Source organism: Solanum pennellii, chromosome 6, assembly GCF_001406875.1.
Source record: "Solanum pennellii chromosome 6, SPENNV200".
Classification (NCBI taxonomy): domain Eukaryota; kingdom Viridiplantae; phylum Streptophyta; class Magnoliopsida; order Solanales; family Solanaceae; genus Solanum; species Solanum pennellii.
The window spans coordinates 14,880,511-14,898,283 of NC_028642.1; positions in this window are offsets into that span (position 1 = coordinate 14,880,511).

Below are 17,773 nucleotides of genomic sequence, written 5' to 3' on the forward strand. Positions count from 1 at the left end.
CACACACAGATATATATATATATATATATATATATATATATATATATAATATAGATAGTCTCAACGATTGTCTCATCTCATACCATCTAAACGTTTATCTCAATATGGGCATAGACCTTACATCAATCAAGACCACATATAGGTCATACAAAAGTATAGTACTTAATTTAAAAGGAAGTAAATGAAAGAGTCTTTAAGCTCACAACTAGTCTGTAAGCTAGATAGTGGCATTGCCCTAGGATATTGAGGACCTAAACCACTTGGATGAAATGAAGAATCCAAGCCTTCGACAATATCGCCTTCCAAACTCTTTAATGACCAGAACCTAAAATGTTTGGGAAAAGTAAAGAAAATGGGGTTGGCACTCCATAGGTACTAAGTATGAGACCTTATGCACATACAAGCAACACATGCTAAAAATGGACTTTTATTCAAAACATGTCGTTTTACCCCTTTAAAAATCTGATGCAAATCCAAGCAAGTCATATCAATCAACAAAACATGCTTACTAACTAAACAAGTAATACGTATTCCAATATGCTTGAAACCATAATTACCAAAACCCTATCATCAAGCACAAGAATGAATAAGAGTCAATCATATCTTAATAAGCAAGACAACTACTCATGAATTCTAATGAATTCATCAAGTGCAATAACCAAGCAAAGCCTCATAACCTTACTCAATCAAGTATCATCATCAAGAAACCATGACTAATGTCCAACTGTACATAACATAACATTTAGGTTTACATTTAATAGTATATTAACATTACAACCCAAGGCATACTCATAAATGAACTAATCAACATATAGTATTAACAATGTGCCAAAGCAATCCTATACATATCATATATCATCATAACATAAACATATGTATGAACCTCCTCCTAAGACTCCCCTCAACGCTAACTAGTGGAATGTTTAGATAGAGTCCTATACCCCTACCTAGACTAAGCTAGACCTCTTAGTGAGAGTTCAAGTCCTTTAATTTATTTTACCTTTTGAGAACATTTTTCCCTAACAAACGTAGACCACATGAGCTAGTGTGGAATCCGGTGTCATAAAACCCTACCCCGTAAGTAGGCGGATTACATGCCAAAGTAGTACCAAAACATGAAACATAGCAACTACGTGGATTATCAAAAATGTCTAAGTTTAGATCATAGGGTCTATCCCTTGTATAATCATCATCATCAATATCTCAATAAGAATTGCATGAGTACAAGTCCTTTCATCAGAATTCATACAAGTGAGGTTAACACATTAGCATTTCATAGCATATCAAGGCATGTGGATAGTTTTCACCATCTTTATATCACATAAACCTTAATCAACTTCACAACTTATTCAAGACATTTCAATTAAACATCATACAACCCTATAATCCTAGTATAAGGCATACTTCAATGTAACATCATGACTTAACCACAATTAATGACAATCAGAAGTAAAGATAGAGCCTCTAAAACTTACCAAGTCTTTCTCATAGTTCATTATCAAGGTCTTACTATCAACCTATAACTCAACCCAACTAAGGGAGTAACATCATCACACATTAATAACCAATAAGATAACAAGGACAATTGCATCTCTATAACACAATTCAATACTAGATCATAGCTTAAGACAACATACATAGGCTAATTTCACAATATACTTCATAACCTAAATTACATCTTAAATCAACTTAATTAGACTCCCTTCACCCCATAATAAACCAAATAACCCCCTAATTAATTAAATGAGAAAAACTTAAATTTATCAAAAAACTAAACCCTCACAGATGTGACCTTGAACGACGGACCGTCCGTGAGTCGACGGACCGTCCGTGAGTCGACGGACCCTTCCCATCTCGTCTCATACTCTATCGATGAGTTCAGAAACTTTTCACTCGAGGGGCTTCCTCATTAGGTCTAAGTATGGGACAATGGTGGCAGTGACGCCCCATTTTTCCACACACTGCCAGTCTCTTCCGCCGTCGATGCACAATGCCAGGCAGTGTTGCTTGAAACGCTAGGGTCCTCCTCAAGGGCCCTTGTTTGGTCCTTGGGGAGTCGTACCCGGATGTATCGACCATTCAATCACTCCAACAACTATTTAATACTTTTTTACCTATTTTCGTACATTTACAACTCCTAAAAGTTAGTCAAATAGGCTAAGGCATGCTAACATCCCTTTGATCCAACTTCCCAGACGTCATAGATGTTCTTGGACGTTTTGGTTCTTAAACTTTCTAAATGACATATACATTTTTAATGGACTAAAAACATTACTTAGATCATATGACACCCGCATTAGGATTACAACAATTTGCAAGGTGTAACAATATCCCCCCCCAGGAACATTCTTCCCCGAATGACACCAAAGCTCTTTTGAAGAAAGGAATAGACTCAAGACTAGAAGCCCAACCAATAAATAACATCAAATAAAGATAAATCATATCATTTCAAATATGAAATTAAAAATCTCCAATAACCACATATAAGGGTCAAAAAGTTCATAATGAGGTATTTCCTTCTCAAAACACATATGAGTTCAATATACATTGCATGAGTCAATTGGTACAAAGTTCATCTTATCAACATGCTACATATAATTATATAAAGACTCAGTATGTCAAAATACACAACATAACTCAAAACAAGCAAAAAGCAAAATTTCATGTTTTCAAAGGCAATATTACAGTAACTTCACTATAAATCATTCAAAATTGCATACTTTGCAAAACTTCACCGAAAAATAAAGAAACCTTAAATTCTAGTCATATTTATATTATTAAAAAGAATGACTAACGTTAATTCTCAAAAAGATGAGGGTAACGGGACTTTATGTCGGCCTCTACCTCCCATGTTGCACCCTCAACTAGGTGATTTTTCCATAAAACTTTTACGGACACCACCTATTTGTTCTTTAATTTCATGACTTGCTTATCAAGAACTTTAACTAAAATCTCCTCATACGAGAGGTTATCATTGACACCAAAACCCTTAATAGGAAGAATGGACTTGGGATCACTGATACACTTCTTCAACATAAAAACATCAAAAACCGGATGAACCTAAGCCAATTCATTAGGAAGTTTCAATTCATAGGCAACCTTACCAACCCTTTGCAAGATTTCATAAGGATCCACATAACGAGTACTCAACTTCACTTTCTTGCCAAATATAACTACCCCTTTCATTGGCGAAATTTTCAAATACACCTTATCACCTTCTTCAAACTCCAAATCCCTTCTCCTATGTTCGACAAATGACTTTTACCGACTATAGGCCGTTTGCAATTGGTTCCTTGTGATATGAACCTTTTCAAAAGTCTTATAAATAAAATTGGGCCAAGAAGTGATATCTCACCCACTTCAAACCATCCAATTGGATACCTACACCTCCTACCATACAAGGCTTCATAGGTAGCCATGGAAATGGATAAATGAAAACTATTATTATAGGCAAACTCCGCCAATGGCGAATATTTATCCCAATCCCCTTTAAAATCAATAATGCACGCTCTAAGCATATCTTCAAGGGTTTGTATAGTACGCTCCGCTTCACCATCCATTTGGAGATGAAAAGTGGTGCTCAACTTCGCCATAGTACCCAACCCTTTTTGGAATGATCTCCAAAATCTTGAAGTGAATTATGTTCCCCATATGATGGATAACCGAATGACATGACGGCACACAATATCATCGATGAAGATCCTTGCATAATATTTCGCCAAATACGTGGACTTGACTAGAACAAAGCGAGCAGAATTAGTCAATCGATCCACAACCACCCATAAGGAATCATATGACTTTTGAATCCGCGGTAGACCTACTACAAAGTCCATATTGATATCTTCCCACTTCAAAGTAGGAATTAGGATCTCTTGTAGTACGCCACTCAGCCTTTGGTGTTCGGCCTTTACTTATTGGCAATTTGGACACTTAGCGACAAATGTATGCTATGTCCCTTTTAAGACCTTCCCACCAATATATCTCCCTTAGGTCATGGTACATTTTTGTTAAACCCGGATGACTTGAGTAGTGGGACCCATGGGCTTTTTCTAGGAATGGATCCCTTAACCCATCTACATCGGGAACACACAATCTCCGTTGGTACCTTAACACACCATCTTTCCCTAAGGATAATGATTCATTCAACTTGCCAAGAACCAATTCTTTCAACTCCATTAACATTAGATAAAGGTGTTGTTAGGACTTCACCTCAACCACTAGAGATGACTCGGAGTTATGATTAACGATAGCACCCCCATTCGAAGAACTTTCCAACCTTACCCCCAACCTAGCCAACCTATGTACTTCGCTTTCTAGGTCCTTCTTGGCTTCGTCAACGTTGGAAACACTACCCATAGTCATATGACTTAGAGCATCCACCACCACATTAGCCTTGTCGGGGTGATAGACGATACTCATATCATAATCTTTCAACAACTCTAACCACCTTCTTTGTCGTAGATTCAACTCGTTTTGGGTACACACATATAGGAGACTCTTATGATTTGTAAAATCATAAACATGAACCCCATACAAGTAATGCCTCCAAATTTTTAAAGCAAACACCACGGTGGCTAATTCAAGGTCATGAGTGGGATAGTTTCTCTCATGTACATTAAGTTTCCTAGAGGCGTAGGATATCACTTTCTCATGTTGCATAAGCACAGACTGCAAACCCACTTGCGACGCGTCAATATACTCAACAAAACCCTTTGTGCTCTTCGGTAAAGTAAACACCAAAACGGTAGTAAGCCTATCTTTCAATAACTAGATGCTTTTCTCAAATGCCTCCGACCACTCAAAATTTCATACTCTTTTGGGTAAAAGTAGTCAAAGAAGATGCAATGGACGCAAAACCATCCACGAACCTCCGATAATAACCCTCTAAACCGGCGAAACTCCTAATGTCGTTTTGATTCAAAGGTCTAGGCCAATTTTTCACTTCCTCTGTTTTCCTCAGGTCTACCTCAATTCCCTCACTAGAGATGATTTGCCCAAGAAATGTCACTAACCTCAACAAAAACTAACACTTACTATATTTGGCATACAATTGATGTCCCTTAAGGTTTTTCAATACTACCCTCAAATGACCCATATGATCATCCTCATTCTTTAAATATACCAAGATGTCGTTAATGGAGACGATAACAAATGCATATAGGTAATTTCTAAACACCCTATTCATTAGGTGCGTAAATGCCGTCGGAGCATTAGTGAGACAAAAACATATTAACAAGAACTCGTACTGCCCATACCTAGTCCGAAAAGTCTTCTTTGGTATATCCTCACCTCTCACCCTAAGTTAGTGATACCCCGCCTCAAGTCTATCTTTGAATAGTATCTCACCCCTTGTAGTTTATCAAAGAACTCATCAATCCGAGTGAGAGGGTACTTATTCTTAATCATGACCTTTTTGAGTTGACGGTAGTCAATACACATTCTCAGGGACCCATCCTTCTTCTACACAAAAAAAATCGGAGCACCCCATGGATAAATACTAGGCCTTATAAAAAACCTTATATAGTAAATCCTTGAGTTGAGACTTCAACTCCTTCAATTAGGTTGGATCAATCCGATAAGGAGGAATTGATATGGTATTTGTATCCGTGGAAAATAAATGCCAAAGTCAATTTCCCGTTCGGGAGGAATACTTGGAAGGTCATTAGGAAATACCTCTTGAAAATCACTCACAACGGGTACCGACTCAATGGGAGGAACTTCGAAGTATTGATCTAGGACTCTAAAAATATGATATAGAGAACCTTTGGAGATCTTTTTGCATGCTTTTAGACAAGAGATAATACGACCTCGAGGAATGGAATTCCCCCTCTTCAACTGAACAACGGGTTCATTAGGGAAGTTAAACCTCACCACCCTTGTCGTACAACCAACGGAGGCAAAACATGCATACAACCAATCCATACCTAATATAACATCACAAAAACAAATGTATCGAGTTCTACTCGATTAACATAAGAAACTCTATTTGGGAAACATTATTAGACAATTCCTATACACCCTTTTTGCAACAACCAAATCACCTACCGGAGTAGACACTATAAAAGGTTAATGAAAAATGTCGGGTAAAATATCAAACTTTTTAGCTATTAGAGGTGTAACAAAAGATAAGGTAGAATCGGGATCAAGTAAGACATATAAATCAATACAAAAGACTTTCAACATATCGGTCACTACGTCGTCTCTTGCTCACCTATAGAGTGGAGAGCATAGAAGCGATTCTTCTTTGGAGTATCACTAGAACCACTTCCATGAGCTTGACCACTACCCTTGTCTTAACTCCTCAAGTTTGGACAATCTCTCATCTTCAGACCGCTCTTTCCACAACTAAAACAATTATCCTTCCCCTTAAGGCAATCACCATTGTGTGTTTTACCACACTTTCCACAAGTTGGCTTCTCGCTTTGTGAATTAGTACCTTTTCCCTTCTTGAATTTAGGGCTACTCACCCTATCACCACTAGCTTTTGTGAGCTTGGAAGGGACTTCATTAGAAACCCGCTTCTTAAATCTCAAATTGTCTTGTATTTCAAGCTTATTCTTTGAAGAACCTCCATCATATGATCTTCCTCTCTTAGAATCTTTACTATTTATCTTGGCCCTTGCCTCCTCAACCCTCCTTGCAAGCACCATAAGATGGTAAATGTTCATGTTGTCATCTAGCATGGACGAATGGCACTCCTCTATGTACGCCGACACCCCCATCGAAAAAATGCTCATTTGGTCTCTAGGATCGGAGACCAAAGAAATAGCATATTCGGACTATTTAATAAATTCCAAAGAGTACTCATGGATACTCCTTCCTCCTTGGCGAAGGTTGATGAACTCCACTTTTTACTCCCTCATCTCTCTAGGAAGAAATGATCTAGAAAAGTCTCCTTAAAGATATCCCAAGTCACCGGACCTCCCCTCAGTGGCCTATTACCCTCTAGTGTACATACCAAGCCTGCGCTACATACCTGAGTTGATATGTGGCTAACTAAGCCTTGTCACTTTAGGAAAACTCCATAGCCAAAAGTATTTTAGATACTTCCTCAATTAATTTATTGGGGTATTCATAAACCTTAGAACCGTAGAAAGTAGGAGGCTTCATTCGAGTAAAGTCCCTTAGATGAGAAGCTATAGTAGTGACTTGTTGATGAGGATTGGCATAACCTCCCAGTTTGCTTGAGCCGTCACAGCTTGGGCTTGAATCCTGGTCGCTTGTGCTTGAGTGGTGATAGCTTGGGCCATTTAAAAAAGAGCGGTTCTTATATTCTCATCCGTCAAAGGAGAAGGATTGACCAGTGCTTACTCCACATTAGCATCTTCTTCAAGTGAAGGAACTTTCTCAACATGGGGAGAAACTCCAGCATTGGCAATTTCCGCTTCATGTTTTTGAGTCGCATTCATTCGAGCGTTCATGCTTCCTATAAACATAAGACTAGGATTATATGTAAAAGCAGATCATAAGTATTCTCTATCAGCATGATATAAGATTTCCAAGAAAGAGAGCTATTCCTAAGCATCATATAGGTTCTTACTCATAAGTGTGGCATGCTTCACAATTATGAATACCAACCTACATAGATGTGTTAAATAGAGAGACATAAATAAATGATTTTCATCTCATGCTCTGATACCAAGTTTTTCACATCCTGGATTACCCCCTAGATGTAACCAGTGTCGCCGCCCTTTACAAGGACTAAGACTAGTCTCTTTGTCTCATGTCACAACATTCATAGGTTGAAAAACGCTGAGAAAACTAAAACTTTCATTATAACTACTTCGAGGTTTACATAGATCTCTTTACATACAAATAATATATAGTCGTATTGAGTTTACATAGACCTTTTGTATAGGAAGGTTAGATAGGCTTTATACTTTTATTGCACATACATATTTATATAATATAAAAATAGTCTCAATGATTGTCTCACCTCATACCATCAAAACGATTATCACAATATGGGCATAGCCCTTGTATTAATCCAACAAGGCCACATATAGGTCATACCAAAGTATAGTACTCAATTGAAAACGAAAGAAATGAAAGAGTGTATAAGCTCATAAAAAGTCCGTAAGCTAGATAGGGAAATTTCCCTCGGACATTGAGGACCTACCCCATTTTGATGAAATGAAGAATCAATGCCTTCAACAATATCGCCTTCCAAACTCTTCAAAGACCAAAATCTAAAATGCTTGGGAAAAGGGAAGAAAATGGTGTTAGTACTCCACATTTACTAAGTGTGAGACCTTATGCACATATACAAGAAACACATGCTAAAAAGGGAATTTTAGTCAAAATATGTCAATTTACCCCTTTAGAAACCTAATGCAAAGCCAAGAAAGTCATATCAATCAACCAAACATTGTTACTAACTCAACAAATAATAACTATTCCAACATGCTTGAAACCATGATTTACTACAACCCTATCATCAAGGAATAACATCATATGGATGAATAAGAGTCAATCATATTATAATAAGAAAGACAACTACTCGTGAACCCTTATCAAGTAAACAAGTGTAATAACCAAGCAAATCCCCATAGCCTTACTCAATATAGTATCCTTAACAAGAAACCATGAGCAGTGTCCAACTTTACATAACATAACATTTACGTTTACATTTCATCACATATTAACATTTTAACCCAAGAAATACTTATAAGTGAACTAATCAACATATAGTATCAACAATGTGCCAAAGTCATCCTATACATATCATATATCATCATAACATAAAATTATGTAAGAACCTCCTCTCTAAGACTCACCTCAAGGGTAACTAGTTCAATCTCCAAGTAGAGTCTCATACCCCTACCTAGACTTAGCTAGACCTCTTAAGTTATCCAAGTTAGAGTTCAAGTCCTTTTATTCATTTTACATTTTCGGAACTTCTTGCCCTAACATACATAAACAACATGAGCTAGTGTGGAATATGATGTCATAAAACCCTACACTGAAAAAAGGCGCACTATTTCCAAAGTAGTACCAAAACACAAAACATAGCAACTACGTGGATCCACTAGCTAGTATTCCCATGGGGGCAACATATTTCAAGTAAGACCCCAAAATTTACTTAGGTGAACTGCAGCCTAACAGTTTGGTCTTGGTGTTATAACATCCTAAATAGTCCTAATGTATTGTATAGAGACACTAGCTAAAGTATTAGGTGTATTGGAAGTCAAACGCCAAGGGACGACCAAGACGTTCGACGACTAAGTCACCTATGTGCCTCATATCTGGTTCTATGTTTGTATGTGTGATTAATGAAGTAATAAGGTCCATAAATATGTTATTATATCATGTATAGTCAGTGTGTCGAGTTTTGTGTAGTTTGGAGGTCAAACAACCAAGAAAGTCCATGACGTTCGCAAGATGTACATTGAAATGACCTTGTGTGTCTAGTCATGTTTCGTCGAGGTATATGTGTTCGTTTTGGATAAAATTCATGTGATAGGTTATAAACTAATATAAAATAATGTTTGGTTATAAAAAGTCTCGGAAAACATCCTCAAGGGCCAACCAAGGGTCCTTTAGGAAGGACCCATGTTGGAGGCTAAAACTGCCAAAACTGCCAAAAGGTTGTCCACCTACGGAGGGCAATCCACGGCCAGTGGCCTGGTCAACGCCCCGTAGGTGGTGGGCTTCAGTGGAGACATATACATGGAAGCCAAGCTTAAATTATCCAGGATCTGATCCAATCGACGAATGACAGCGCGGTCCGTAAGTGGACTGACGCCCCGTCGATGGGTCTGTCATCCATGAGCATGTACCTGCGTGCAGCTCACTTGTAAGTTAGGGGTGATATTTTAATTTCACCACACATACAAATTAGAGTATTGGAGGTTTATTAAGGATCTTTTGGGTATTTTAAACAAGTAAATTTAAGTGTTTAACACATAGAATATTTCATTCTTCAAAACCAAAACTCCAAAATCCCTTAAGAACTCCCAAAGACTACATTGAACTCAAAAATCAAGGAAAAGAATGGTGTAAATTTTTGAGTGGAAATTATTCACAAAAGTGAAGAATTATATTCATCATGGTATGTATATTGATCCTTGAAATTCGTTTCATCAAGGATCCCCAATGCTCAAGATATTTTCTAATGTTCTAAAAGTTGAATTGTCCATTTCATGTTTCTACCATGTGTTCTTGCATTAATGATTTTTAAAAATTGAACAATGATATAATTGATATTTTATTGATGATTTTAACTTAAATTACCTATGAAACCATGAATTATATGAACCCTAGTGTTTGACTAAGTTATGGGTTACTTGATATTAACCTAATGTTGTTGAATTCAAGTGTAGATTTCTATGGGCTTTCTAATGATGTAGTAATTGTGTTCAATTGATATATAGGTTATATTATACTTTTCAATCTGTATTGAATTGACCTAGTTTTATTGATTATCATAGTTTCTACATTGAATTATTGTTCATGGCCATTGGTAAGGGCCTTATGTGATTGAATTGGATGAATTAGCATCAAGTTGAGGTGTTGAGGATGTTGAGGGGGTAAGATGCCATATTTATCTTATTTGGATTTTATTTATACTTCAATTAAGTTGAGATTGGTATAGTCCACTTATGGTGACAGTGATATGTGCTTTACTTGCAATTGGCGTGGCCTTGTCGGCATTACTTAATGCAATATGATGATCATGGCCTTGTCGGCACTACTTGATGTAACATGGCTATTTTTGTAATTTATTGTGTGAAGTATGATAATATATATCTACTTTTTAAGAAATGTGAAAGTATATGTGATCTACTGATGTATGTAGGTGATCATGTTAGACTATGACATTGTGCTTATATGTGTAGTCTTAGATGTTGATACATGATTGTCCTACTTGACTATATGAGTTATGATGGTTGTATTGATAATGATATAGTAATGTATAGGATGACATTAAGAAGATAAGTGTCATTCCTAAGTACTTTAAATAATGATACACAATATGTGATAAAGTGAAAGAATGTAGTGTCTTTTTTGGTTGACTTGTATTCCTTTTTTGATATATGAACGAATGTTATGAGATTATGAGATGTCTTGAATAGGTAGGCTTAGAGCAGCCTTTTCATGTATGAATGAAATATATGTGAGAGCTTAGAGGATGTTATGAAGGCCATGTACGTGGTAAAGGTTATGTTATGAATGTTAAAGTCGAGAGCCGTAATAGTATCCTTCATGTAAAGGAATGGTAAACTTAAGGTTAATTGGCTGGAACGACGTCATATTAATTCTTAGGAAAGTCATAATGAGCTATCTTAGTATCCATTGAAAGGTAACCCTAGTTGACTTCTTTGGTAGGGTAAATGTGACTTAGTTATGAACTAGATAAGGAACCTCTTCATGTGACCCTTTAATAACAATTACTCTATGAGAACCAAGGCTAGCACCGAGTGATTATGTAATAAGGAGTATCTCTACTTGAGAGTGAGACTAGAGTACAATGTAGCTCTACTTTAGAATGAGACTAAAGTGCAGAAAAGCCCTTCATACTCCTTAACCATTGGCCTACATGGGATTTGTCCTAGTTCTACCCTTGTCAAGTAGAACACTCTTATAGGAATAGGTTAGAACTCTGGATTCCATGTCTAAATATCATGGTCTATGTCTCTTATTGCCTATTCTCATTATGTGGGACATTTACTAGCACTAGGGAAGTTCTATGAAGTTTAGGTTTTGGTATAGGACGATATCTAGACATTGTACAATAGGCTTTGAAGATGTTAGTTAGAGTCCCTAGGTCTTTTCTAAGACCATTACTTGAATGTATATTATATGATGTATGAGTCTGAATGAACTAATGAACAAATGACTTACTTGATGAAGTATGTAAATGGAATAAGCACCTATCTAGAGTACTTAAGGGTTATCTAGTTATGGTGTGAAGGGGACATTGGAATGGTCACTTCGTATCTTACCTAGATGAGTTTTAAGAATGACTCTAATTAGCGAAGATATTGATTCTGTGGACATGATACGAACTTAGGAAGTCTTAAGGATTATTTAGGTATTCTTGAAGTGGTCAATCATGGACGTTATCTTCTTAACATACATAAGTAAGTCTTTTGGATAGCCTTTGATGAGGAAATGTCATATCATTAATGTGTTGATATGTTTGATGTCTTGAAGTGTGTATTTTACTCATTATTAGGAATATTAAAGGTCGTTTAGGAACATCTAAAGAGGTGTATGGGCGGCCTCTCTTTGTGTGAATTAACCAAATCTTATGATAACTTTGAGTGGGATAATTACTTGCTAATGGGTGTATAAAGTGAAGGTTAAGTATTTCACTATACATAGAATCGACTTACTATTAAGTGAGCCTAAAAATGCATTAATTTATTTAAATTCTATCTTATGTGTTTCTAATGTGTTAAATTTTGATCTTATGAATTTAATATGATTTCTAAAATAAAAGAGGCATATTTCCATTAAAAGTCCGTTTTCATTATTTTTATGCATAATGACATACTTAGCACATGTGGTTGTACTAACTCCATGCTTTTATCTATCTATATAGTTCTTGGTAGGTGAGGTACTTTTGGGAAGGAAGACTTAAATCATAGCATCTTTCAAAAGAAGTTGAAGCATGTCCTCATTTGACTCGAGGGCATATATGTCTTTTATATTTTCCATTCAAAGTATTAAAATAGACTAAGTATTTCTATATTCATATTTTGAAGGATGGGTTGTGTCCCAAGTATTCTTGTGTCTTAAGATGATGACATTGACACTTAGTATTTCCGATTGCTTTATATGAAAGAGTTTTTAAAGACTATGATATGTTTAGTAAAAAGTTTTAATTGTGCGCTACTTTTCACTATGTTTATGCGGTGAATGATATGTAAGGGCTTGTACAAGACCTCTGAGAGGTCAAGTCTACCGTTTGCAATCCAAGATTACCTGTATCTTCTTGGGTGTGGTTTCGGGATATGACAGTTCTTGAACTAGGATATATAGTTTGGACACTCTTTATGAGCCATGCATTATAGTCTCAAATCACAAAAGCAATGTAGTGTTTCTACCTTCCTTATGTGGGAAAGGACACTCCTCAATTTAGTTCACTTGGTGCTAAGCTAGAGTCCCTTTTTGAAATGTCATTAAGCCTTTTATTATCAATCATAGCTTAGTTTATGTTAAAGGGTCTATCCATTGTATAATCATCATCACAAATAGCTCAATTAGAATTGCATGAGTATATTTCCTTTCATAAAAATTCATACAAGTGAGGTTAACACATTAAAATTTCATAGCATATCAAGGCATACTGATAGTTTTCAGCAACCTTAGATCACATACACCTTAATCAACCTGAAAATATAGTCAAGACATTTCAATTTAATATCATAAAACCCTATCATCCTAGTATAAGGCATACTCAAATGTAACATCATGACTTAACCACAATTAATCAAAATCGGAAGTAAAGATAAAGATTCTAAGACTTACCAAGTCTTCCTCATAGTTCATCACCAAGGTCTTACCAGCAACCCATAACTCTAAACAACTGGTGGAGTAACATCATCGAACAATGATAACCAATAAGATAAAGATGCCAATTGCATCTCTATGACACATTTCAACACTAGATCAAATCTTAAGACAAGATACATAGGCTAATTTCACAATATATTGCATAACCTAAATCAAATCTCAAGAAACTAGCATGATAGGCCTAGAGTACATCTTAATTTATTCATAATAGTACCATAGGAAAGTAATCTAATCAATAACCAAGTCAATTGAATTATCATAATAGAATATAGGCCAAGATCACAATATAGGGTTAGGGATTGAGGATCATGTTCTTCAACTTAGACCAAACCATCAACAATTACCATAACAAAGTTATATTACATGTTGATAGGATGACTAAGTCTTCTCGCTTTTTGGCGGTCAATACCACATTTTCACAGAGGAATATGCCTAGCTTTATCTCACTGAAATTTTGAGGTTTCATGGGGTTCCTTTGTCTATCATCTCAGATAGAGGTCCTCAGTTTACCTCTCATTTCTGGAAGTCATTTCAAAAAGGTCTTGGTACTCAAGTTAACCTTAGTACGACATTTCATCCACAGATGGATGGGCAGGCACAACGTACATTCAGACCTTAGAGGATATGTTGTGAACTTGTGTGATCGATTTCAAAGGTAGTTTGTATAATCACCTTCCTCTTTTTGAGATTGCATACAATAATAGCTACAATTCCTGTATTCAGATGGACCCTTATGAGGCTTTATATGGGCTAGATGTAGATATCATGTTGGTTGGTTTGAAGTAGGTGGAGCAACTTCGATACGGCCAGATTCAATCCTTTATTCTATGGAGAAAGTGCAACTCATTAGAGATAGACTTAAGACATCCGAAAGTCATCAGAATTCTTATGCAGATGTAAGGAGAAGGGAACTAGAGTTCCAAGTTGACATATGGGTTCTTTTGAAAGTCTCACTTATGAAAGGGGTGATGAGATCTGGAAAGAAGGGATGCTCAGTCCTAGATATGTATGCCCTTACAAGATCTTGAAAAGGATTGGCAAGGTAGCATATGAGTTCGAGTTGCCAGCAAAATTAGTAGCAGTGCATCCGGTCTTCCACATCTCACTCTTGAAGAAGTGCGTGGGTGACCCAACCTCTATAGTGCCATTAGCGACTGTGGCGGTTAAAGATAGTCTTTCTTATGAGGATGTACCAGTTGAGAAACAAAGAAGTCGCTTCAGTCAAGGTTTTGTTGAGGAGTCAGTTTGTAGAGGGAGCTAATTGGGAAGCAGAACCGGCAATGAAATCCAAGTATCCTTAACTTTTTCCTTCCGATTCCACTCCAGCTTGAGGTAATAGTTCCTCTTCAGTTTTACAGACATTCATGCGTAATTTCAGTTTTAGAATCATGTTCCTTTAGTGTGTACTTTCATTTTTAGCATAATTGCATGTACTCAGAACTCAATTCAGTGAGAACTCATTTCTCTATGTTTTGTAGTGGGGTTTGCATCTCTCTCCCTCTATTTAAGCTAGTTTAGTCTTCATTCGAGGATGAATGTTCCCAAGGGGGAGATATGCAACACCCCGTAGCCAAAACAAACCAAAAATTAGTGGCATCAACGGAGCGTATCCTGGACAACGATCCATCCTGCATAACCGTCGATGGGATCAGAAAATTCCAAAAATTTCAGCCTAGAAAAATTGGTTAAGTCTTGGACGACGGACGGACGTACGGTCCGTAGGTCAAACGACGGTTCGTAGTCCGTGACTGTCGATCAAGACTCCCTTCAACCACTCTCTAAGAAGAGCTATGGATGACCAAAATGGTTCGTAGGTGTACCTATGGTCCGTAGGTGGAAAATTTGCAGCCAGTTAAAGGGAAATTCTTTTGGGTCAACTTATAATGATCATAATTCTTAGCACAAAATGAATTAGGTCTCCCATAACCTACCCACAAATAGATAATTGAATTATATTTCCATATCCACTGACCTTGCTAAAATCAGACCTTCGAGTAAAATGTTATGCTCATTTTACTAAAGGCCTCTCGAACAGGCCCTCACGACGGACCCAATGACGGGGCGTCAGGTGCACGACGGACCGTCAGTAGAGGCCGTCGTGAGGCCCGACAGCAACCTTCACAGGGGTATTTTTGACCTTTCCCGCTCCAGTTAAATCCTAAGTTATGTCGTTTTGATCCTAAATCATCATATTTTAGTCAATTTAAGCCTAGAAACATAATTAAAACATACCCAAGTCAAATCAATAAATCAAAACTTAGAAAATTAGAAGCAAGAGTGGAGAAAAAAGCTCAAGAACCCTAGTTCAGGAACGCCACAAGCTCCAGCAGTTCCAGCCCTGAAACTTAAGTATTTTTATGTGGATATCATCACCAGGTATGTGGGATTTCACTAGTGGGTTCCTTTCACCCTTTGGGTTCTTAGTTACTGTCAGTGCTTGATTCTCTTATCATGATTAAACCTAGGGTTTCTTGAACTTTGATATAACTTCATTAATTTATTAAATATATGTTCCAAATCATATTATCATGTTATTACTCAAATTATCGCATTAATTTCAGAATCCTAGCTTTGTATTTCTTCAGTTCTTGAATTACATATGCTATGTCATATATTTCTGACACTTCAGATATACATGCCTCAGTTATAAATGCATAATTACAAGATTAATTGTTGCATTCTCAGTTAGCATGTTCAGTTTCGAGCTATCCATTATTTACAGAAATTCAAACATAAATAGTAAATTTAAAGAATTCATTGGGAGTAGAATAATACCGAGTTGGAGTAGGGTTTAGCGTACCCAATAGTCCCAGAACTACGAGCCAAGTATGTTGTAAGTCCCCTCTGTGGGCAATAAGTTTAGTGATCACGCCAGCATGCCTTTATACCTTTGGCATTGGTATATTGGGTCCTCTTAATGGGGTGTATACATCGGACTCGACATTTAGCTCATGTAGTTTCATTATCGGTTATTAGTAGCTCCCACAGTTCAGTCACACTCTCTACATTGACCATTTATCAAGTATATTAAGTATTCAGTTTAAGCATGTTATAAACTGGTCATTGCATCCAGCTACTTCAAAAATTAGCATATCACGTTCAGATTATTATACTTGTTTTTGTGCTTTTCAGTTATGTTTTTTTTCCAGCTTTACACTATCCTACATGCTCAGTACCTTTCAAGTATTGACGCATATTTGCGCTACATCTTCTCGTGATGTAGGTTCATGTTCTCAGCATCCAGATCATGCATAGATTGATTTCCCGATCTCCAGTTCAGCATATTCAGTGGTGAATCCTCATTCTCCGAAGACAACAGTGATGAGTTTCATTAAGTCTTTAGTCATTTAGTTTCAGTTTTTGCTAGAATTAGCTGGGGCTTGTCCCACTATTTTTAGTCCAGTTTGGAGGCTATTTTCAGACATGGTTAGATTCAATTTAGTATTGAATTGATATTTCGTTTGTATTAAACTAATTGTGTTCAAATATCTCTGTTATAGAATATGGGTATTCCCATCTTTTCATTTTAAGTATGATTTAGCTTCCGCAACATTTAATATAATGCTCATGATCATGCCAGCAGGGTTAGCTTGGGATCACTTGTGGTCCTAGGTTCCGTGTCGCGTCTCGGGGGTAGCTCAGGGCTTGACACAAATGAACTAAAAAAATTTTAATTTGTTATTATGTGCACTTGATAAATAAACAAAGTTCTTTTAACAATATTGGAGGGGTTACAAGGCCATTGTAATATATGAGTATTTTTCATACAAATTAACCTACTGAAACACATTAAAACGTTTCAACATAAAAAAATGTAGATATTGGTTAAATCGACTAAAATTCACACTTAATAGCATACAAATTCAATTGTTGAAATTTTAACCATTAAAATTAAATATTCATTAGTTAAAATAATTAATGACACCTAAATTCTAACACTTACTAGATGACATCACATATACACATATTTTTCTCTATTGTGTTATATCTTACTTAAGGGTGTATTATAGCATAAACTGTGAAGTACTAAGAAAAAAACTTCATTCATATGATACCTAATACCTCTACATACAATATTTTAACACTAATAGATTGATTCATCTATAAAATCGACATGACCACTATTTTGAAAATATATATAAGTTAATTTTATATGGAGGATAATTATATTAATTGTAGCTAGATAGAGTAATTTTTCATACTAGTGCAATGAATAACATAATAATTTTTTCCAATACTAGTTAAATAGATT